The sequence below is a fragment of the Phocoena sinus genome, chromosome 7 (genome assembly GCF_008692025.1).
Source record: "Phocoena sinus isolate mPhoSin1 chromosome 7, mPhoSin1.pri, whole genome shotgun sequence".
NCBI classification, from domain to species: Eukaryota; Metazoa; Chordata; class Mammalia; order Artiodactyla; family Phocoenidae; genus Phocoena; species Phocoena sinus.
In genome coordinates this window covers 68,195,754-68,219,266 of record NC_045769.1, presented here as the reverse complement: position 1 = coordinate 68,219,266, position 23,513 = coordinate 68,195,754, and positions in this window count along the sequence as shown.

Genomic DNA, 23,513 nt, shown 5'->3' with positions numbered 1-23,513 from the left:
CTCAGCCTTGTTTCATGCCAAAGACTTTCTTGCAACACACTCTGTTTCCAAGGGTAACACGAATCTATTTTTCCAAGAACACTGCTTGCTGCCTAACCATTTCTAGCTACCTACAAAGTTCAGAAGAAATGGATCGACTATGAGGCCCTGTAACGTTGCTGGATGGGCATAATAAGCCACTTGGGAACATTCTTTCTGAAAGAATAGGGCTTCTTTTCCTGGTATTTATCTCTGTGGTCCTTTTCTAATTAATTGCATTTAAATTGTTAAAATTTAAGTGCTTTTTAGAATGTTTGACTTAAACTGTACTATTTGCAAAAATATCTGCTCAATATTAAACTCTTCTGTATTTGTTTATGTATGGTCAGGCCTTTCAAGATGGTGGTTCTCTTGCTCACTGATCAACTAGGCCCTGCTTCAACTAGGCCCTGATCAACTAGGCCCAGCTTCTCTCACATGACTATCCAATCCTGTTAATTATAGGGCCTAATTAACTGCCTACCTGCTTGCACCATGCCCCAACTGCCGGTCTCCCTAGTAACTGAGCCAACCTGACGTCAATTCCCCTTCTAGATTGTGGCCTCCTCCTGGCTCCCCCAACCCGGGTCCCTGCTCCCGCCCCTGCTCCCGCCCCCAGGTAGCAAAGATGGCTGGCGTTTCCTGCTCAGTGTCTGCTGTGCACAGCACGCAGTGGGGTGTCGCACCAGGACCTTCCTTCAGGCAGGTAAGATCCCCTATCCAGTAAACCATTGGTGTCTCTGTCGCCGACTACGAACTTTTTCTTCCGTCTTGAGGCTGGCCGAGTGAGTACAAGGCTTGCAGCCTAACAATTAGTGAGCCAGCCAGGTGGCCGAGGAAACTCCCGTGAGCGCTGAGATGCTGGGAAGTAAGGACGGGGAACAGAAAGTTGCGGGGTTAAGGTGGCTGGCCGCTAGCTTGTGGAGCCCCGTGGCAGCTGTTTACCATGAGAGATGTCTTTCTCTCCCATTATGCTGATGAAATCCTGTTAACCTCAGAGCCTCTTTCCAGTTGAAAAGTAGCAGCCCCATGCTTGTGACTCATCTGAGTGCCCAGGAATGGCTGGTGAATACAGACAAAATGCAAGAACCTCGATTATCAGGTACCTGGCTGTTATCTAGTTGGGTACGATGAGCATATCCCTGAGCCACCAGTCCTAAGCAAGACACAGGCTTTAGGGATGTTAACTCAGGGACAGGCTTGTGAATTGGACATGGCCAGTTACTCGGAAGTGTTTATTAGGGGCCTGTGACAATAACAAACTAATAAGAGTGCCCTTGGGCCTCAGGTCCCAGCCATGGAAGGGGACGGAACAATGATGTAGTGTGATGGAACAACAGCTAAATGCAGTTTACAATGCGCTACAACAGGTAAAAGACATTACAAGAGGTCTATCCTAGTCGTGTAGCAACCCCAAAACCATTATTTGGGATCTAGAACAGCTGTGCATGCTATACAGACCCCGCCCCCTCCGCCATGGACATTGATAAGAACCAAGGGATCCACCTTCCTGGCCATGAAGTTCAGGAATGGGCCAGTAAAAATGACATACACTGGCATTTCCACCTGCCTTACAACCCCACTGCTGCCAGGCTACTTAAAACAACCATTAAGGTGGGAGCAAACATCCCAGTGCTTACGCCACGTTAACCCAGAGGCAGCTGATCCAACACAATCCGAGTTCGACTGTTGACTACCAAAGGACTGAAGGCCCACTGCCAGTTATTGGCCAGGACCCTAACTTGCTTTTGCCCTTGCCACAGGCTCTAGACCCAGAGGAACACCTTATAAAATGGGCCTGGGACTGGCAGGTAAGGCCCGGGTGGTTTGGGTTTGCCACCCCGTGGTGAATAGGACTAGAAAGGGACTTAACAGAACTCACCTGTCTCCTGCCGCGCCCCACCTAGGACTACTAGAGTAGTTAATCCGGGCTCCCTACTGGAGAAAGGCACAATTATATTAACCATGTGGCCTGTTATGCCACTTCTTCATTATTTAGCACCAGCTATGGGCAGTGAGGATGGACAGGTGGGATCCTGCAGGCCAGGATGAAAACCGCAGGTAGAGACGGTATTATTTCATAAGGCTGTTACTGCTTGTATTTTGCTTAGTGGTCATGAGTCTCCCTGTATTGTGCCTGTTAAACGTCTTATATTTTGTCCTTAGTCTGAGTGGAGGGAATCTGTTTGCGGACTGGGTGACTGGTGGCGTCACTGTGCAGTGAGTTTGTTGGGTCACTGTAGCTAGAGGAGTAAATCATCCTCCTTTGGACTTCCATGAAAAATTGACCTGATAAGCACATGGCCCCCAAAGATTGTGCCTCTCTTGGACTCTTGATTTTCTTTAGCTGCAGTTGTCTATTCGGTATGTGGGGTATTTGATTGTAGTGCACCTCTACCTACCTGACCCCAGGCATATCAGGGAAGAGGGGTGGACCCAGATGGTAAGGGTCCTGTAGGGGTGGAATGCATGGAGGCCATTCAAGATGGCTGTTCTCTCTGTACGTCCCCTGCTCAACCAGGCCCTGCTTCTCTCACATAACTATCCAGTCCTCTTAATTATAGGGCCTAATTAACAGCCTGCGTGCTTGCCCCATGCTCCAGGTGCTAGTCTCCCTGGTAACTGAACCAACTTGACATCAATTCCCCCTATAAATGGTAGCCTCCTTTCCCCCTGAGTAGCGAAGACTGTTGCCATGTCCCTCCCACCGTCTGCACACGGTGACGTGTATGACCTTGGATAAGATGGATAAGATCCCCCTGTCCACTAAACCATTGATGGCTCTGTCGCTGACTCTGGGCTCTTTCTGAAGTCTTAAGGCTGGGTAAGTACAGGGCTCGCAGCCCAGCAGTTTACAAGAATGGACTCTGGAACTAGATTGATTGCATTCAAACCCCAGCTTTGTCACTTAGCTGTGAGACTTTGCATATTATTGATGCTTAACCCGTCTTTGGCTCAGTTTACTCATCTGTAAAATTAAGATAGTAATACCACCTGTTTCAGGACTGTTGTGAGGATTAAATCAGTTATAATATCCTAGGGTCTGGAATCACATAGTAAAGCATTCAATAAATTGTCTCTGATGTTGTTGCATGAGAAATCTTTCTGTACTGTACTGGCTCCAAGAGCTCAAGACAAAACAGCTTGCTAGTGACCTTCATTTCCTCTCCTTGAACTGTCATTTTTCCATTTTAAATAATACACAACAAAGAATAATCACAATGGCTGACATGACTGAATGCTTATTATGTACCATACACAGTACTGAGTGCTTCATATGCATTATTTCACAAGTCATCACAATAACTATGAAGTTGATACCAGTTTTCAGATGCAGTGACAGATGCTTCAAGAAACTAATGCCCAACACCAACTAACTAGGAAGTGGCAGAACTTGAACTTAAAAGCAGTCCTGCTTGTCAGAATATGTGTAGGAAAAGAGAAAATGTACTCAAGTATCAGTGGTTTCTGGATCATAAAATTGGAGTGGTGATTTAAAATGTCTCTATAGCTATCTGTTATGTAATAAGAACATATTTCTCTGACAATAAGGCATTATTTAAATGTATTTCAAACCCTGTAGATATTAGCATTTCTACTTCACAATGAATAATAGTTCCTCTTATTGCTCACTCCTGTGAACTAAAAAGTAGTCTATCTTTGAATCAGTCTTTTTATCCTTTGCACAAAGCAGTTCTATTACGGCTTTCTAAAAATGAATATAGTGTTTTAGAATCTGAATTCCAAATACTTGCTCTTAGCACAAACGTAACATGCACAGATTTTTTAAAAATCAAGTTAAAATCCAGCATCGCATTTAACTTGGCATCGTAAGGTCTCCTTGCTCTTACCCTTTATGTCCCTAAGGGAAATCCCCTGATAAGTTAGCATGGGGATCAGCAATAGACGAGAGGCCAAATGGAAGCAGAAGCACAGCCTGGTGACAGTCAGAGGAGGCAGGTTTGTCCCACACTCAATCACCCTCGGAACTTTTACGGAATGGGGAAGAGGAAAGAAAGGCAGCATGTAGCAGATCAGATTCATGGTTAGTGGTCAACTAACACTTATGCTACTGCCTGCCAGGTCCTAGGTGCTTTTACCAATATTTTCCCATTTAATCTTCCAAGATCAGTGTGAAATAGGTATTAGTAGTTCTTCTTACAGGTAAGGGTAATAAGCCTCAGATGGAGCAGCTTAACCATGCAGATGATAGGTAGCAGACAAGGGATTTGAACCCTGATCCGCAAATGGCCTACACTTGTCTTTATATAACGCCACCAACCCATTCATGATTCCTAATGCACAGAGGCATAAGAGGCGGTAATCTTATAGAAGCATTATATGTAAGAACGTAACCATAAATTGGAATGCTGTAACAAAATTAGTAAATAAAGAAGTATGGGGCTATTTGCACACCAGTCTGTACTTCCTTTGCCTTTTTATGTAAGAACCTATTCCTTGATGAAATGTTTCAGCTCAGATAGTGTTTGCTAAACCTATGATTCTTGCTATGGAGTGCAAGGCAAAATTTTATTTAGTAATGTATGATAAATAGTAGATCTGATTTATAATAAACAAACACTTGGACCCATAATATTACTGTAACTAGAACCAGAGTCCACAGATGTGCTAATTATTCCCGCCTCTGAGGTCTCTGGGAGGATGATAACCAAGTCTGTGACCCATCTCTAAGGCTCTCATCATCTTCCACATTTCTGTCAATTTATTATTCTATATATCTGTCAACAGGGAGATTAAACAGAAGAGTGTGGACTTATATTGCTTTCAGAACTTTATGAGGATAAGGACGTTTTAGACAATGAAATGTTACCGAAGCGTGTTTTGAAGATTTTATTTTCCAAGAGGCTGAGCTGTCATTTGCCTGGAATGGTTCAGGACAGTTCTGCCTGGAGGCAGGACTATGGACTCATTAACCTTCTAGCCCTGCAACTCTGTCAGTCTCGATTCTCTCCACGGTTTCAATCAGATACAGCTGCCTCTAGCTTCATTCTGGTTGGTTCAGTGTGGCTCTGTGCTCTCGCAGTTTTCCATATGGCAGGGGAAAAAAAAAGCATCTTCAACATGTGTAGCTGTGCATGAAGCAGTGTGCATGGTGGAACTTTCCTTACCGAAAGGCTCAGCATAAAATATATTGATAGATGAGCACATTGGTATATAGAAGAGTACCGTGTGCCAAATATAGAAGATTCTTATTTCTCTTTGCGTATAGATGAATACACAGCTGCGGTGCTCTCAGGAGGCCTAGGAGTCAACTGGGTCCAAAGGAATGACTGTGCTATTTTTGCACTTTCCCTCACATTATTTCTCAAGGCTTGAGGGAATTTAAATGTGACTTACTTGGCAATGACAAGTCTCTGTCCCCTCGGTACCTCCCAAATGAGATCATTTACACAAGTCACCTCACCATAGCTCATTCTATCTCTTCATAGAGAAACAGTATCACTTAGGTGGAATCTAGATTTCAAGAAAGGATGGGTTTTTTCCCCTTAAAAATGACTACTTTAAAATGTTAAATTCATAGTACTTCTGTAATTTATTAAAATATATGTTCTCTGGAAGAGGCAAGGGTCATGTCACAGAACCGTAGTATTACTAATGAAGGAATTGAGGCTCTGAGTAATGACTTGGATAAGATCTCCCGGTAAGTTGGGAGCATCACCAGGACAAGAACCCAGCTCTCTGGTGTCCCGGTCCAGAATGCAACCCTTACTGCTTTCCTCAACACTCCTGAATGAAACTGATTTGAACAAAACCAATAAAATCTCTCCTTAGTTAAATATTACTGTACTTTTATCATGAAGTAGAGTTTTGAAACAAGCAAATGTATTTACTAGTACACATATGTTATTTCTTTTTTTTTTTTTTTTTTTGCGGTACGCGGGCCTCTCACTGTTGTGGCCTCTCCCGTTGCGGAGCACAGGCTCCGGACGCACAGGCTCAGCGGCCATGGCTCACGGGCCCAGCCGCTCCGCAGCATGTGGGATCTTCCCGGACCAGGGCACGAACCCGCATCCCCTGCATCGGCAGGCGGACTCTCAACCACTGCGCCACCAGGGAAGCCCCATATGTTATTTCTTATGATTCTTAAAGAATTTTATTTATGAAACAATGAAATTCACCTATTCCCTTGGAAAAATCTATTAAAATGGAGACAGGTAATAATCATTACAATGAATTTGAATTTGGAGAAAGTGTCTGTTCGAAGTCCTTATCTATAGAAGGAATAATTAAAGGTCTTGGAAGAGGTGGTGACTTGATTAGAGCCATAGTACTTTAGAGAGTGGCCACTTAATGAGGGTTTTAAAAATCAATTAACTCACTTATAGAAATTTCTAAGTCTGTAAGCCACTTTACAAATACTGTGAAAGATTTCTGTGCCTCCTAATGTATTCGTGTGTATTTCTGGCAGAATATGTTTAAATGGAAATCAGGACAGGTTTAAGCACATTTAACCTAAATGATCCAGATTTTCTTGATGTCTCTTTAGAATTGGAGGGAATTCTACAATAGTTGTATCAGGATTGAAGTTTGGTTATTGTCATTATCATGCTATCAATACAGTTGGCTGTAACTATTTTCTTACATTTGTAGGGAGGTGGATCAGTATTTCTAATGAGAGAGAAGAGAAATTTAAATGACCTGTTTCTCACCTAGTCAAGATTTTAAAAAGCAATTTACTGAATTGGCCATTCATTCTCTCAACAAATACTTACATCGCATGCTTAATATGACAGGTAGTATAGAAGAATGAGGACTCAGTGTCAGAGTACCTGGGTTTATGTTCTGGTTTTCTATTTACTAGATATGATCTTGGGTACTTTGTTCCTCAATTTCTTCATTTGTAAGAATGGATGTAATAATACCTGTTGTTGTAGATTAAATGACTAATATCAGTAAAGCATTTAGAAGAGCGAATGGTAAGGGCAAAATGTTAACTGCTGCTGTTATTATGTATTATGGACTGTGCATGGAGGATAAACTAGGTATGGTTTTTCCCTCATGGAGAACAAAAGTTAGTAATGGGAAAATAATAAATAATTGGATAAATAACTTTTAAGGGAAGTATAATGTGAATAGTATCACATGGATATAACATCTCTCTAAATGTTCATGTGTCACTTTCTTCTATTGCAACCAAGAGAAACCACACTTCACTTTGCTATTCCACACACTCCCTGGTGACTGAGTCTCAAAATCTTTGATATTTTTATGGTAAATCGTACCCTTTCAAGCGAGTAGCAAATGGAATTTCACATTAGGACCATTGCGTTGGGCAGACATCCTCGGAATAATTTATTTTTCCACTTCTCATTTCTTTATGACCACTTAAAGTTTCAAGAAAGCAATCTTGATTTCCAAATGGTTCACTGCATTTCTTAAGGCATAAATCTCTGTGATGCTCCAGAGACCTTTGTCCTAGTAAAGACAAATTCTTCTGGGAGGAAATGAAAAGACCAACTGCCAGTGTTTGTTGAGGACAAGCCCAGTTGTTCCTCCCATTCTGCAGCAGATGGCATGGACAGCCTGAGTGCCAAAGAGGAAACGCACAACCCCATTCACCCAACCATCTTTGTCTCACTCCACAACTCCACGTCCTAATTACAGTCACTTCTTTTTCTGCTTGTACTCTCAGCCTTCTAGGAGTGAGCTGATTTGGATAATCTGCAACAATATTAACCAGATATCCCTAAATACACCTGGCATTTTGCCCCCACTCAGACATGTAAGGCAGATTTTAAATTCATATTTAAATGAAGGTCAGCTTGCTTCACAGACAGCTCATCTAGATAAGGGTTTAAAAAAGAAAAAGTTGTCAAAGATTCTGGAAGAAGTCAGGCTTTTGTTCAGATTTTTTTCTTAAAGAATAAAACGATTCTCATAGTAGGATTCCCCAAATCAAGCCTGGACACAGTCAAAAGTCCTAAGATTACTAAAAATGATTTACTTGATCTTTGGCACTTGCATTAAATGTCTTATTTTTAGACAAGGTTTTTGAAGTCTCCTCTAAAATACAGGGTCATCAAAATATTTTACTGCTCTTTTTTTTCTTGCCACAAAATGGGTATTCTTTATGATTGGTAAATAGGAGAATTTAGACTCACCCTTTAAGTTGGAAGACACAGATGACATAAGCACAGGTCGCCTGCTAGGAGGGAAGGTGCAGAACTGCCATGGTTATACAGTGAAGTGTTGAAGCATTTCTGCCCGTGGTACTTGAGTGCACTAAAAATAGGCAACCCTGAACTATATTGCAGTTGAAGGACAAGATAAAAATAGGAAATAAACTTGAAAATAATTGTATAAATAGAGTACTGGGATTAACAACTCAACCCACAGGATTGAATTCGCTAATAAGGTTTATTATTTTTATTGAATATAGGAAATAGGATACCATTTAAATATCTAAGAGAAATGTTGGTTATGAAATTGTGTTCAGGATTTAAGAATGATTGACATTCAAGCAGTGACAACTTATCATTTGGAATAAGGTTTCTTTCAGTTTTTCAGCTGAGAAGTCCCTGTATATCTTTTAATGGTACCCCTCCCATATAGAAACAAAAATACAAAAAAAAACCACCCAAATTTGGATAATATGTATCAGCTAGATAGACATAACTGATTGAACGGATGCAGCTGAAACCCAGCGGTGGTTTTGCGGTGTGACAGCTTTACTCTTGAATTTAATTCCCAGTAAATAGGACTGGGAGAAGCCCAAGGAATGGAGGCATTCAGTTTATTTAGCATAAGTTTAGCCACTGTGGAGACAGCATCAAACAATTTAAAATTCTTCATATCTCCTTAAAAGACTGTATTTAAAATTCAGGCTTCAAAACCTGGAAAATTAACTCTTGGCCTCCTACTTCAGTCCTCTCTTGTTTTGGCCTTCTGTATTTCCACAAAGAATACTATCAATACTTAGCCCTGTTTCTCTTCCTTCTGATGCCACTGCCATGACTCCAGGACCAGAATGCCATCAGTTCACAAAGGATCCTTCTGAATTTCTGCTTTTGTCCACTTCTGGCAAGTTAACTTAAATGTATAGTTATGTCACTTTTCTGCTCAAAAACTTCAGAAGATTAGAGGATAAATATGAAACTCTTATCCTGGAATTCCAGGCTTCCTAAACCTGCTTTTATGTTTTAACATTAATCAATTATACATTTGTTTTTATTTAACCAATTTATTAATTTTAACCTCTTACTCCACCATCTAATTCATAACATAGGATGATATTACCAATAACCTACCAATGTCCTCCTTGCCTACCCTAATCTTACCCTTTTCCTCCCTCTTAGAGGTAACCACAGTCTTAAATTTGTTTTTGTCATGCCTCACTTTTAAAAAGTTTTAGCACATATAAATAATCTTCAGTTTTATAAAAAGGTTATCATGCTTTCTATGGCTTGCTTCAAAAATGTTTCCTCAACTTTTGGTTACTGAGACTCATCTGTGTTGCTGCATGTGTTACGGTTAATTTTCACTTTTGTGTGATATTAGCTTGCAAATATATCACAATTGGCTTTGAGCCCTTCCCCGCTTGGTTTTTGGTTTTTTGCTATTACCAAACTGTGCCAAGTGTGTTGCGAACATTCTTGTACGTGTCTCCTGGAAAGCATTCCTGCTTTGGTTTCTCTTGCGTATGTGCCTAAGAGTGAAATTGTTAAGTTTTAGATGGTACCAGTGAGGGTCCTGGCAGGAACAAGGTCAAATTGTATAACTGAGGAAAGTTAAATAAAGGAACTATTACAGGCTAATGAAGCATGTTAGCACTAGCAAGGGCAGGGAGCCATAAGCATCCCCATCTCTGAAGAGGCAGGGAGAGGGAGGAATTACTGGAACCTGAAGAGGGCAGCTACAGCTGTAGGAGAGTATTACCCAACAGAGCTCTAGCTTTTAGTAGAACTCAGCCAATCAACAGCCTGGCACAGAGGGAGCTGATCTCACTAAAACCCTGACCTCACACCCAACCCTTCTCTCCATTGTTTTGCCGGGGTCTTTCATTAGTTCAACCCAACCCAACCAGAATGCCAGGGAACCCACTGATTAAAGTCTCTAAAGATCAGCTTCCAAAAACAGAGCAAAGTGGAGAAAGCTAGAGACTGCATCTAGAGAGGTAAAAAGATACATGCAAATGTTAAATATTATGTAATTCCATCCTTTTTTTCCCCCCAAAGTGTTTGTACCAATTTCTACTCCCACCAGAGTATACAAGAGATTCTGTTGGTCCATATTCTCTCTTTAGTATTATTAAACTTCTGAATTTTTGTCAGTAGGTTCAAATGATATCTCCTTGTGGTCATGATTTGCATTCCTTCAATTGCTGATGAAGCTGAGCTATTCTTCATGTTTATTAGCCGTCTGGCTAATTAATTAACATTAACTCTTCCGTAAAATTCCCATTCAAGTGTTGCAGAACTTAAAGTTTATTCTAAAATTTATATAGAAAAGCAAAGAGCCAAAAATAGCCAAGATATTTCTGAAGGAGAAGAAAAAGGAGTGACTTCCTTTCAATATATAAAGGCTTCTTATAAAGCTGATGTAATGAAGACAGTGTGTTTTTGGTGCAGGAATATACATTTTGACCAATGGAACAGAAAAAATAGACCCAAAATAGACTTATTAATTTAGGAAACTTCAGAAATGGTGGAGATGGTATATGAGGTCATTGGGGAAAAAGTATGGTTATTTAGCAAATAGAGTTGCAAAAAATTGACTCTTCATATAGAGGGCAAAAGGAGAAATAGATTACTATCTCACACCATACCAAAAAAATCAACTTCAAATGCATTCAGACCTTAAATTTAAGAAATAAAACTTTAAATTTTTCAAAATAAAATATCAGTGAATACCCCATTCTGACTTCAAGGGAGGGAAGGATTTCTTAAATATGATACAGAAAAGCTTAACTATAAAAGCAAATCTTGATATACTCAATTACTTAACAAGAACTTTTCATTAAAAACACAAAGAATAGGAAACAACAAGCTACAAACATGAAGAGATTTTCAGTGTATGTAACCAACAATGGGCTAGTATCAAAAATATATAAAGAACTCCCAAAAATCAAAAAGAAAATGACAAATGACCTGGTAGAAAATCAGGCAACTTAATTTTCTAGTATAGTTTTCTTTATGACCATGTTTCATGAACTCTCATTAGTTTTTAATTCTTAGAGGACGAGAACTGTGTCTTAGTTGTCTTTGTTTCCTTATCACCCAGTACAGTGCCTGGTGGAAGGAAAATCATCAACATATACATGCTCATTGAGTAAAGGAACAAACTTGCCACTCTAGAATAATGTACACTCTGTTAACAAAACTCACCATAAGCCCACCACCCTCAGACTCTTTGCTCCTCTTCTCGGTGTAAACATTGTTCCTCCTGAAACACCATTGGTACGAATTATGTCAGAGAATGTTTTGCCTATGATTTCTTCTAGGGGTTTTATGGTGTCATGTCTTAGGTTTAAATCTTTAAGCCATCTTGAGTTTATTTTGTGTGTGGTGTGTGGTATGTTCTAACTTCATTGCTTTACATGCAGCTGTCCAACTTTCTCAGCACCACTTTATGAAGAGTTTTTTTCCCATTTTATATTCTTGCCTCCATTGTCAAAGATTAATTGACCATAGATGTGTGGGTTTATTTCTGGGCTCTCTATTCTGTTCCATTGATCCATACGTCTGTTTTTGTGCCAATATCACACTGTTTTGATTACTGTAGCATTGTAGTATTGTCTGAAGTCTGGGAGGATTATGCCTCCTGCTTTGTTCTTTCTCCTCAGGATTGCTTTGGCAGTTCTGGGTCTTTAATGGTTCCACATAAATTTTAGGATTATTTGTTTTAGTTCTGTGAAAAATCATGGGTAATTTGATAGGGATCACATTAAATCTCCTTTGGGTACTATTGCCATTTTAACAATATTCTTCCAATCCAAGAGCATGGGATATGTTTTCATTTCTTTGAATCATCTTTAATTTCCTTTATTAATGTTTTCTAGTTCTCAGCATATAAGTCTTTCATCTCCTTGGTTAGGTTTATTCCTAAGGTTTGGGGGGTTTTTTTGATGTAATTTTAAAAAGTTTTTTTTTACATTCCCTTTCTGTTATTTCATTGTTAGTGTAAAGAAATGAAACTGATTTCTAATATGTTAATCTTGTATCCTGCTACCTTGCTGAATTCATTTATCACTTCTAGTAATTTTTGTGTGGAGTCTTCAGCATTTTCTATATATAGTATTATGTCATCTGCATATAATGACAGTTTTACCTCTTCTCTTCCAATTTGGATACCTTTTATGCCTTTTTCTTGTCTGATTGCTGTGGCTAAGACTTCCAATACTATGTTGAATAGAAGAATTGAGAGTGGGAATCCTTGTCTAGTTCCATATTTTAGTGGGAAGGCTTTCAGCTTTTCACTTGAGTATTATATTGCCTGTGGGTTTGTCATAAATAGCTTTTATTACATTGAAATATATTCCCTCTATACCCACTTTGGTAACAGTTTTTATCATGAATGGATGTTGAATTTTGTCAAATGCTTTTTCTGCATCTGTTGAGATGATCATGTGGTTTTTGTCTTTTCTTTTGTTGATGTAGTGTATCACATTGATTTTGTGTATGTTGAACCATCCTTGTGAACTTGGGGTAAATCCCACTTGGTCATGGTGTATGATCTTTCTTATGTGTTGTTGGATTTGGCTTGCTAATATTTTGTTGAGAATTTTTACATCTATATTCATCAGAGATATTGGCCTGTAATTTTCTTTTTTTGGTGGTATCTTTGTCTGGCTTTGGTATCAGGGTGATGGTGGCTTTATGGAATGGCTTTGGGAGTGTTCCCTCCTCTTCAGTCTTTCGGAGGAGTTTGAAAAGGATTGGTAAAATTTCTTCTTTGTATGTTTGGTAGAATTCACCTGTGAAACCATCTGGTCCTGGACTTTTGTTTGTAGGGAGGTTTTTTTGGTTTTTTGGTTTTTTGGTTTTTTTACAGATTCTACTTCACTTCTGGTGATAGGTCTGTTCAAATTATCTATTTCTTATTGATTCAGTTGATGGGCTTTATGTTTCTAGAAATTTGTCCATTTCTTCTAGGTTGTCAAATTTGTTGGCATACAATTGTTCGTAGTATTCTCTTATGGTTTTTTGTATTTCTGTGGTATCAGTTGATATTTCTCCTTTTTCATTTCTTATTTTGCTTATTTGGGTTCTCTCTCTTTTCTTCTTGGTGAGCCTGGTGACTTGGTTTATCAGTTGTGTTTACCCTTTCAAAGAACCAGCTCTTTGTTTTACTGATTTTTTTCTATTTTTTTTAATCATTATTTTGTTTATTTCCTCTTTGATCTTTATTTCTTTCTGCTGATTTTAGGTTTTGTTTGGTCCTCTTTTTCTAATTCTTTTAGGTGGTAGGTTAGGTTGTTTATTTGAGATTTTTCTCGTTTTTTGAGGAAGGCCTGTATCACTATGAACTTCCTTCTCAGAACTGTTTTTGCTGCATTCCATAGATTTTGTTTGGTTGTGTTTTCATTGTTATTTGTCTCAAGATATTCTTTAATTTCCTTTTTGATTTCCTTGTTGACCCATTAGTTTTTTTAGTAGAATGTTTTTGCATTTCCATGTAATCATTTTTTTTTCTCATTTCTTTTTCTTTGGTTGATTTCTAGTTTCATGCTTTTGTGGTCAAGAGAAGATGCTTGAAATAATTTTTATACTCTTGAATTTGTTGAGGTTTGTTTTATGCCCTAGTATGTGGTCAGACCTAGAGAATGTTCCAAGTACACTGTGAAAAGAATGTGTCTTCTGGTTTTTTTGGATGTAATGTCCTGAAAATAACAATTAAGTCTAACTGTTCTATTGTATCGTTTAGGATCTCTGTTGCCTTAATGATTTTCTGTCTAGAAGATCTGTCCATTGATGTGAGTGGGGTGTAAAATCTCCTACTATGATTGTATTCCTGTCAGTTTCTCCCTTTATGTCTGTTAGTATTTGTTTTATGTATTTGGGTGCTCCTATATTGGGTGCACATACATTGATGAGCATAAAATCCTCTTCTTGTATTGATCCTTTTATCATTATATAGTGTCCTTCTTTATCTTTCTTTATGGCCTTTGTTGTAAAGTCTATTTTGTCTGATATGAGTATTGTGACCCCTGCTTTCTTGTCATTTCCATTTGCATGAAATATGTTTTTCCATACCCTCACTTTCAATCTTTGTGTGTCCTTTGCCCTAAAGTGGGTCTCTTATAGGCAGCATATTGTAGGCTCTTGTTTTTTTATCCAGTCTGCCACTCTATGTCTTCTGATTGAAGCGTTTAGTCTGTTGACATTTAAGGTAATTTTTGATAAATATGTATTTATTTCCATTTGAACCTTGTTTTCCAGTTGATTCTATGTTTCATCTTTGTTACTTTTTCTTTTGTTTTTCTTTTTGTGGTTTGATGATTGACTTTTATGCTTGTGTTCTCTTTTTGTTTTTTGTGAATCTATTGTATGTGTTTGATTTGTGGTTATGCTGTTTTTCAAGTATGTTAACCCCTTCCTATGTCTGCTTGCTTTAGACTGATAGTCATATAGGCTCAAACACATTCTTTAAAAAAAAAATCAACATTTTCTTACTCTCTTCCCCCACATTTTATGATTTTGATGTCCTTTTACGTCTTTATTCTTTTGCTTGTGTTTATCCTTGTGTTTGTCACTTCACAAATAATTGTTTTTCTTTTTGTATTTGATCTGTATTTGACCTTTTGATCTGCTTATTTACGTGATTTACTTTCCAGTTGTGATATTCTCTTTCCTATATCTTTTTGCTTCTTTTCTATTTAGAGGAGACCTTTCAATATTTCTTTTAGGATAGGTTTACTATTGCAGTATTCTTTTAGTTTTTGCTTGTCTGAGAAATTCTTTCTCTCTCCTTCTATTCTAAATGATAATTTGCTGGGTACAGTATTCTAGGTTGCAGATGTTTCCCTTTCAAGGCTTTGAATATATTTTGCCACTCCCTTCTGGCCTGAAATGTTTCTGTAGAGAAATCAGCTGATAGCCTTATGGGGGTTCCCTTGTAATTAACTCTTTGTTTTTCTTTTGCTGCCTTTAGAATCCTCTTTATTTTTAACTTTTGCCATTTTGATTATGTTTTGGTGTAGGTCTGTTTGGGTTCATCTTATTTGGCACCCTCTGTGCTTCCTGTATCTAGATATCTGTTTCCTTCTTTAGGTTTGGGAAGTTTTCAGCCATAATTTCTTCAAATACATTTTCAATCCCCTTTTCTCTTTCTTCTCCTTCCGGAATTCCTGTTAGGCATAGATTGGCTGCTTTATATTATCCTACAGGTCTCTTATATTGCTTTCATTTTTTTTCAATTGGCTTTCTGTCTGCTGTTCTGATTGGGTAATTTCCATTATTCTTGTGTTTCAGTTCACTTATTCATTCTGCATTATTCATTCTGCTATTCATTGCCTTTAGCTCAGCTTTCATCTGGGCAAACGAATTTCCTAATTTTTTTTGGCTCCTCAGTTTCTAATTCCTTTTTACAGTAATCTGCATTTCTGTCAATAGCCTTTCTTAATTTCTTCAGTATTTTCATTACCTCCTTTTTGAACTCTGTATCTATTAGACTGAAGAAGTCTGTTTCATTGTTCCTTCAGTAGAATTCTCTTGGTCTTTTAACTGGGAATGGTTCCTCTGATTCTTCATTTTACTTATATTTCTCTTACTCTGTGAGTTTAGGAGAAACAATTATCTACTGTAGTCTTGGAAGGCTATTTATATGCAGGAGCGTCCCTGTGTAGCTTGTGTGGGTTTAATATTTTTGGTGAGGGCTGTGTTTTAGTTTGGATGCCTTCCACATCTTTCTTCAGCATGTGCTGTTATCCCCTTGAAGGGCATGTACTGATGTGGTAGCCCACGTGCACTCCCAGGGCCTGTGCTTGTGGAGGCAGCGGCTGGCACCTGCTCATGGGTCTCTCAGCAGCAGTGGTGGCCCGCACCCGCCTCTAGAGCCCACGATGGCAGTGGCGGCTTGCACCTGCCCCTGGAGCTCATGTAGGTGGTGTCCTGTTGCCTGAGAGCACACACACAGGGAAAGAGGCACCTATAGGTCCCACCCCTCTCCTCGCTTGCCCACCAACAGTGGTGCCTTGCCTCTCTGGCAGGCCCAGGCTTCTTCGCGTACATCCTCAGTTTTAGTTGCAACACACTCCAGCCCCTTCAGGCTGTCTCCACGCGGCCAACCCCAGTCCTCTCTCTGGGTCTGACCTCTGAAGCCCAAGCTTCCTCACCCAGCCCCTGCCCATACCAGCAGATGCACATCTCAGGCTGGGGAGTGCAGGGTGCCTGTACCAACCGTCTGTGCATGTCTCTCTCTGTTTTGCCTTCCACAAACCTGTTGCTGCACTCCCACCCCAACCCACCATCCCGGCTGATCTCCCTGACAGTGGGGGACTTCCAAAAGTGTGGGAACATTTTTCCTTTCACAGCTGCCTCCCAGGGGTATGTCCCCTCCCGATTCCTTTCTCTCTTTTTTTTTTTTTCTTTTTCCTTTTGTCCTACCTGATTATGTGGAGATCTTCTTGCACTTTCAGTAGTCTGAGGTCTTCTGCCAGGATTCAGTAGATGTTCTGTGAGAATCCTTCCAAATGTAGATTTGTTTGTTTGTTTGTTTGTTTTACGGTACGCGGGCCTCTCGCTGTTGTGGCCTCTCTCGTTGCGGAACACAGGCTCCGGACGCACAGGCTCAGCGGCCATGGCTCACGGGCCCAGCCACTCCACAGCACATGGGATCTTTCCGGACCGGAGCACGAACCCATGTCGCCTGCATCAGCAGGGGGACTCTCAACCACTGTGCCACCAGGGAAGCCCTGTAGATATATTTTTGATGTATTTGTGGGAGGAGGTGTGCTCCATGTCCTACTCCTCTACCATCTTCATCACTCTCCCTTTTAAATTTTATTTTTCTTATTTCTGTCCTTCCTGTTACAAATAATGATGTGTTCAGTCAGATCTTGAAGTGTATGTTTTTTAGTTGAGACCTGGCAATAAAACTCTTTGAGAAACTTTGCCAACAGCAAGTTGCTTTTGCCAAATTAATACTTGCATCGCAACATCCCCCCTGACTTGCCTAAAATTCTTCATTGGTAGAAGGGAAACAAATGACCATAAGTTAAACCTCTCCCTCCCCACATGTATAGTGCAGCTGGTCACTATAATAGGAGTGTCTTAATAACTTATTTCCCAACTATATTATGAATTATTTTAAACATGCAGGGAAGTTTAAAAAATCATGTGTAATTATAACCCACATACCTCCTACCTAGATTTAGCAATTGTTATAATAGTTATCATTAAAATGATGCTGAGGTTAATGAGGACATTAGCAGAATTTCTTTGTTTAGTTTTTTTTATTGAGTAAAAGATTCTTTAAATTCTATAGTGCTTTTAAGCAATTTTCAAAACAGTTTTTCAGAACAATTTTCAAAAGTATCACACACATGATTTCATATAATCCCATAATAACCCTTTTTCCCTATATTGCCCTGCCCTCCTTCTCTCTCCCCATGGGTAAACACTAGTTTGTTCTCTATATCTGTGAGTCTGTTTCTTTTTTGTTATATTCACTAGGTTGTTGCATTTTTTAGATTCCACATATAAGTGATATCATACACTATTTGTCTTTCTCTGTATGACTTATTTCACTTAACATATCCATGTTGCTACAAATGGCAAAATTTTATTCTTTTTTATGGATGAGTAATATTCCATTATATATATATACACCACATCTTCTTTATCCATCATCAGTTGATGGATACAGGTTTTCTCCATGTCTCGGCAATTGTAAATACTGCTGTAAATGTTAACATGAACATCAGGGTGCATGTATCTTTTCAAATTAGTGGTTTTGTTTTTTTGGATACATACCAAGTAGTGAAATTGCTGGATCGTATGCTAGTTCTGTTTTTAGTTTTTTGAGAAACCTCCATACTGTTTTCCACAGTGGCTGCACAGATTTACATTCCCACCAACAGTGTATGAGTGTTCTCTTTTCTTTCTTTTTTACTTTAATTTTTATTTTATGTTATAGTTGATTTATAATATTGTGTTAGTTTCAGGTGTACAGCAAAGTGATTCAGTTATATATGTACATATATCCATTCTTTTTCAGATTCTTTTCCCATGTAGGTTATTACAGAATACTGAATAGAGTTCCCTGTGCTATACAGTATGTCCTTGCTGATTATCTATGTAATATATAGTAGTGTGTATATGTTCCAAACTCCTAATGTATCACTCCCCCACCTTTCCCCTTTGGTAACTATAAGTTTGTTTTCGAAGTCTGTGTGTCTGTTTCTTTTTTATAAATAAGTTCATTTGTTTCATTTTTTTAGATTCCACGTATAAGTGATATCATATGATATTTGTATTTCTCTGACTTGCTTCACTTACTATGATAATCTCTAGATCCATTCATGTTGCTGCAAATGGCATTATCTCATTCTTTTTTATGGTTGAGTAATATTCCATTGTATATATATGTACCACATTTTCTTTATCTCTTCCTCTGTTGATGAACATTTATGTTGTTTCCATGTCTTGGCTATTGTAAATAGTGCTTCAGTGAACATTGAGGTGCATGTTATCTTTTTGAATTATGGTTTTCTCTAGATATATGCCCAGGAGTGGGACTGCTGGATCATATGGTAGTTCTATTTGTAGTTTTTCAAGGAACCTCCATACTGTTCTCCAAAGTGGCTGTAACAAGATACATTCCCACCGAAAGTGTAGGAAGACTCCCTTTTCTTCACACCCTCTCCAGCATTTATTGTCTGTAGACTTTTTAATGATGGCCATTCTGACCGGTGTGAGGTGATACCTCATTGTAGTTTTGATTTGCATTTCTCTAATAATTAGTGATGTTGAGCATCTTTTATGGGCCTTTTGGCCCTCTGTATGGCTTCTTTGACGAAATGCCCATTTTTTGATTGGTTTGTTTGTTTTTTTGATATTGAGCTGCAGGAGCTGTTTATATATTTTGGAGATTAATCCCTTGTTGGTCACTTCATTTGCAGATATTTTCTCCCATTCTGTGGATTGTCCTTTTGTTTTATTTATGGTTGCCTTTGCTGTGCAAAAGCTTTTAAGTTTAATTAGGTCCCATTTTTTATTATTTTTATTTTCATTAATCTAGGAGGTGGACATTGCTACAACTTATGTCAAAGAGTGTTCTACCTATGTTTTCCTCTTAGAGTTTTATAGTATCCGGTCTTACATTTAGGTCTTTAATCCATTTTGAGTTTAATTTGTGTATGGTGTTAGGGAGTGTTCTAGTTTCAGTCTTTTACATGTAGCTGTCCAGTTTTCCCAGCACCACTTATTGAAGAGACTGTCTTTTCTCCATTGTATATTCTTGCCTCCTTTGTCATAGATTAACTGACCATAAGTTTGTGAGTTTATTTCTGGACTGTCTATTCTGTTTCATTAATCTATGTGTCCGTTTTTGTGCCAGTACCGTACTATTTTGATTACTAACTTTGTAATACAGTCTGAAGTCAGAGTGTGTGGTTCCTCCAACTCTGTTCTTCTTTCTCAAGATTATTTTGGTTATTCAGGGTCTTTCATATTTCCACACAAATTTTAAAGTTATTTGTTCCAGTTCTGTGGAAAATGTCATTGGTATTTTGATAGGGATTGCTCTGAATCTAGATTGCCTTGGTTAGTATATTAATTTTAACAGTGTTGATTCTTCCAGTCCAGGAACATGCTATGTCTTTCCATCTGTTTGTGTTGTCTTCAGTTTTTTCATCAGTGTCATAGTTTTCTGAGGACAGGTCTTTTGCCTCCGTAGGTAGTTTTATTCCTAGGTATTTTATTCTTTTTCATGCAATGGTAAATGGGATTGTTTCTTCAATTTCCCTTTCTCCTAGTTCATTGTGAATGCATAGAAATTCAACAGATTTCTGTATATTCATGTTTTATCCTGCAACTTCACTGAATTAGTTGATGAGCTCCAATAGTTTTCTGGTAGAGTCTTTAGGATTTTCTATGTATAGTATCATATGATCCACAAACAGTGACAGTTTAACTTTCCAAGTTGGATTCCTGTTATTTCTTTTTCTTCTCTAATTGGTGCAGAACTTCCTAAAATATGTTGAATAAAAGTGGCAAGAGTGGGCATCCTTCTCTTGTTCCTGATCTTAGAGGAAATGCTTTCAGCTTTTAACTGTTGAGTATGATGTTAGCTGTGTGTTTGTGACATATGGCCTTTATTATGTTGAGGTGTGTTCCCTCCAGGCCCACTTCCTGGAAAGTTTTATCCTAAGTGTGTGTTAAATTTTATCAGAAGCTTTTTCTGCATCTGTTGATATGATCATATGGTTTTTATTCTTCAGTTTGTTAATGTGATATATCACATTGATTGATTTATGGGTATTGAAAAATCCTTGCATACCTGGGATAGATCCCACTTGATCATGGGGTATGATCCTTTTAATGTATTGTTGGGTTCAGTTTGCTAGTATTTTGTTGAGGATTTTTGCAGGTATGTTCATCAGTGATACTGGCCTGTAATTTTTTTGTGTGTGATATCTTTGTCATGTTTTGGTATCAGGGTGATGCTGGTCTCATAGAATTAGTTCAGAAGTGTTCCTTCTGCAATTTTTTGGAACAATTTGAGAAGGATAGGTGTTATCTCTTCTCTAAATGTTTGGTAGAATTCACCTATGAATCCATCTGGCCCTGGACTTTTGTTTGTTGGGAGTTTTTAAATTACTGATTCATTTTCATTACTGGTAATTGATCTGTTCATATTTTCTGTTTCTTTCTGGTTCAGTCTTGAGAGATCATACCTTTCTAAGAATTTGTCCATTTCTTCTAGGTTTTCCATTTTATTGGCATATAGTTGTTCATAGTAGTCTCTTATGATCCTTTGTATTTCTGTGGTGTCAGTTGTAAGTTCTTTATTATTTCTAATTTTATTGATTTGAGCCCTCTCCCTTTTCTTCTTGATAAGTCTGGCTAAAGATTTATTAATTTTATTTTTTCAGAGAACCAGCTTTTATTTTCATCTTTTGTTTTTTATTCTTTCACTTATTTCTGCTCTGACCTTTATGATTCTTTCCTTCTACTAACTTTGCGTTTTGTTTGTTCTTCTTTCTCTAGTTGCTTTAGGTGTATGGTTAGATTGTCTATTTGAAATTTTTCTTATTTCCTGAGGTAAGCTTGTATCACTATTAACTTCCCTCTTAGAAGTGTTTTTGCTACATTGCATAGGTTTTGGATCTTTGTGTTTTCGTATTCATTTGCCTATAGGTTTTTTTTTTTTTTTTTTTTGGCTGTGTTGTGTGTCTTCGTTGCTGCGCGCAGGCTTTTCTCTAGTTGCAGTGAGCAGGGTCTACTCTTTGTTGCGGTGCACAGGCTTCTCATTGCAATGGCTTCTCTTGTTGTGGAGCACAGGCTCTAGGCACACGGGCTTCAGTAGTTGTAGTTTGTGGGCTCTAGAGCGCAGGCTCAGTAGTTGTGGTGCATGGGCTTAGTTGCTCCGCAGCATATGGGATCTTCCCAGACCAGGGATCAAATCTGTGTCCCCTGCATTGGCAAGTGGATTCTTATTCACTGTGCCACCAGGGAAGCCCCTGTCTATAGGTATATTTTATCAATAATTTCCTCTTAGATTTCTTCAGTGCTCCATTGGTTGTTTAGTAGCATACTGTTTAGCCTCCACGTGTTTGTGGTGTGTTTTGGGGTTTTTTTTGCAGTTTTTTTCTTGTAGTTGATTTCTAATCTCATAATATTGTGGTCGGAAAAGATGCTTGATAAAATTTCACTTTTTTTACTGAGGCTTGTTTTGCGGCCTCAGTGATCTATCCTGAAGAATGTTCCATGTGCACTTTAAAAGAATGTGTATTCCAGTTTCAGATGGAGTGCTCTATATATCAATTAAGTCCATTTGGTCTAATGTATCATTTAAGGCCAGTGTTTCCTTATTGATGTTCTGTCTGGATGATCTGTCCATTGGTGTAAGTGGCATGTTAAAATCCCCCACCATTATTGTGTTACTGTCAGTTTATCCTTCTATGTCAGTTAATATGTGCCCTTATAAATTTACTTGCTCCTATGTTGGGTGCATATATATTGAGTTGGCCAAAAAGTTCATTTGGGTTTTTCTGTAAGATGTTATGGAAAAACCTGAATGAACTTTTGGCCAACCCAATATTTCCAATTGTTATATCTTCCTCTTGGATTTATCCCTTGATCATTATGTAGTGTCCTTCTTTGTCTCTTGTAACAGTCTTATTTTAAAGTCTATTTTTTCTGATATAAGTATTACTCTGGATTTCTTTTGATTTCCATTTGCATGGAATACCTTTTTCCATCCCCTCGCTTTCAGTTTTTGTGCATCTCTAGATCAAGTATCTTGTAGGCAGCATATATACTGGGTCTTGTTTTTGTATCCATCAGCCATTCTGTGTCTTTTGGTTGGAGTATTTCATCCATTTACATTTAAGGTAATTATCGATATGTATGTTCTTATTACCATTTTTAAAATTGTTTTGGATTTGTTTTTGTAGGTCTTTTTTCCCCCTTCCTTCTTCTTTTTGTTCTGTTCTCTGTGATTTGATGACTATCTTTAGTGGTACGTTTGGACTGCCTTTTCTTTTTTGTATGTATATCTATTACAGATTTTTGGTTTGTAGTTACCATGGGGTTTTTGTAGAGCAGTTTATATATATACTTGATTGTTTTAAGTTGTTGATCTCTTAATTTTAAATACATTTTAAAAATTTTGCATTTGTATTCTCCTCTCCTCATGATTACTGTTTTTGGTATCATATTTTACATCTAATTATTTTGTGTATCCCTTAACTGCTTATTGTGGATATACAGAATCTTACTGCTTTTTTCTTTTACCCTCCGTACTAACCTTGTGTGTGGATGATTTCCTACTTTTACTGTAGGTTTTCCTTTACTGGTTAAAATTTTTATTTTCTAATTTTCTTGTTTCTAGTTGTGGCCTTTTCTTTTATGCCTAAAGGAGTTCCCTTAACATTTGTTATAAAGCTGGTTTAGTGGTGCTGAACTCTTTTAGCTTTTGTCTGTGTGTAAAGCTTTTGATTTCTCCATCAAATCTGAAGGAGAACCTTGCTGGGTAGAGTATTCTTGCTTGTAGCTTCTTCCCTTTCATTGCTTTAAGTATATTGTGCCAGTCCCTTCTGGCCTGTAGAGTTAATGCTGATAAGTCAACTGATAGCCTTATGGGAGTTCTCTTGTAAGTTATTTGTTGCTTTTTCCTTGTTGCTTAATATTCTTTAACTTTTGTCATTTTCGTTACAGTGTCTTGGTGTATTCCTCTTTGGGTTAATCCCGTATGGGACTCTCTGTGCTTCTTGGACTTGGGTGACTGTTTCCTTTCCCAGGTTAGGGAAGTTTTCAGCTATTATGTCTTCAAATGTGTTCTCTATGTCCTTTTCTCTCTCTCTTCTCCTT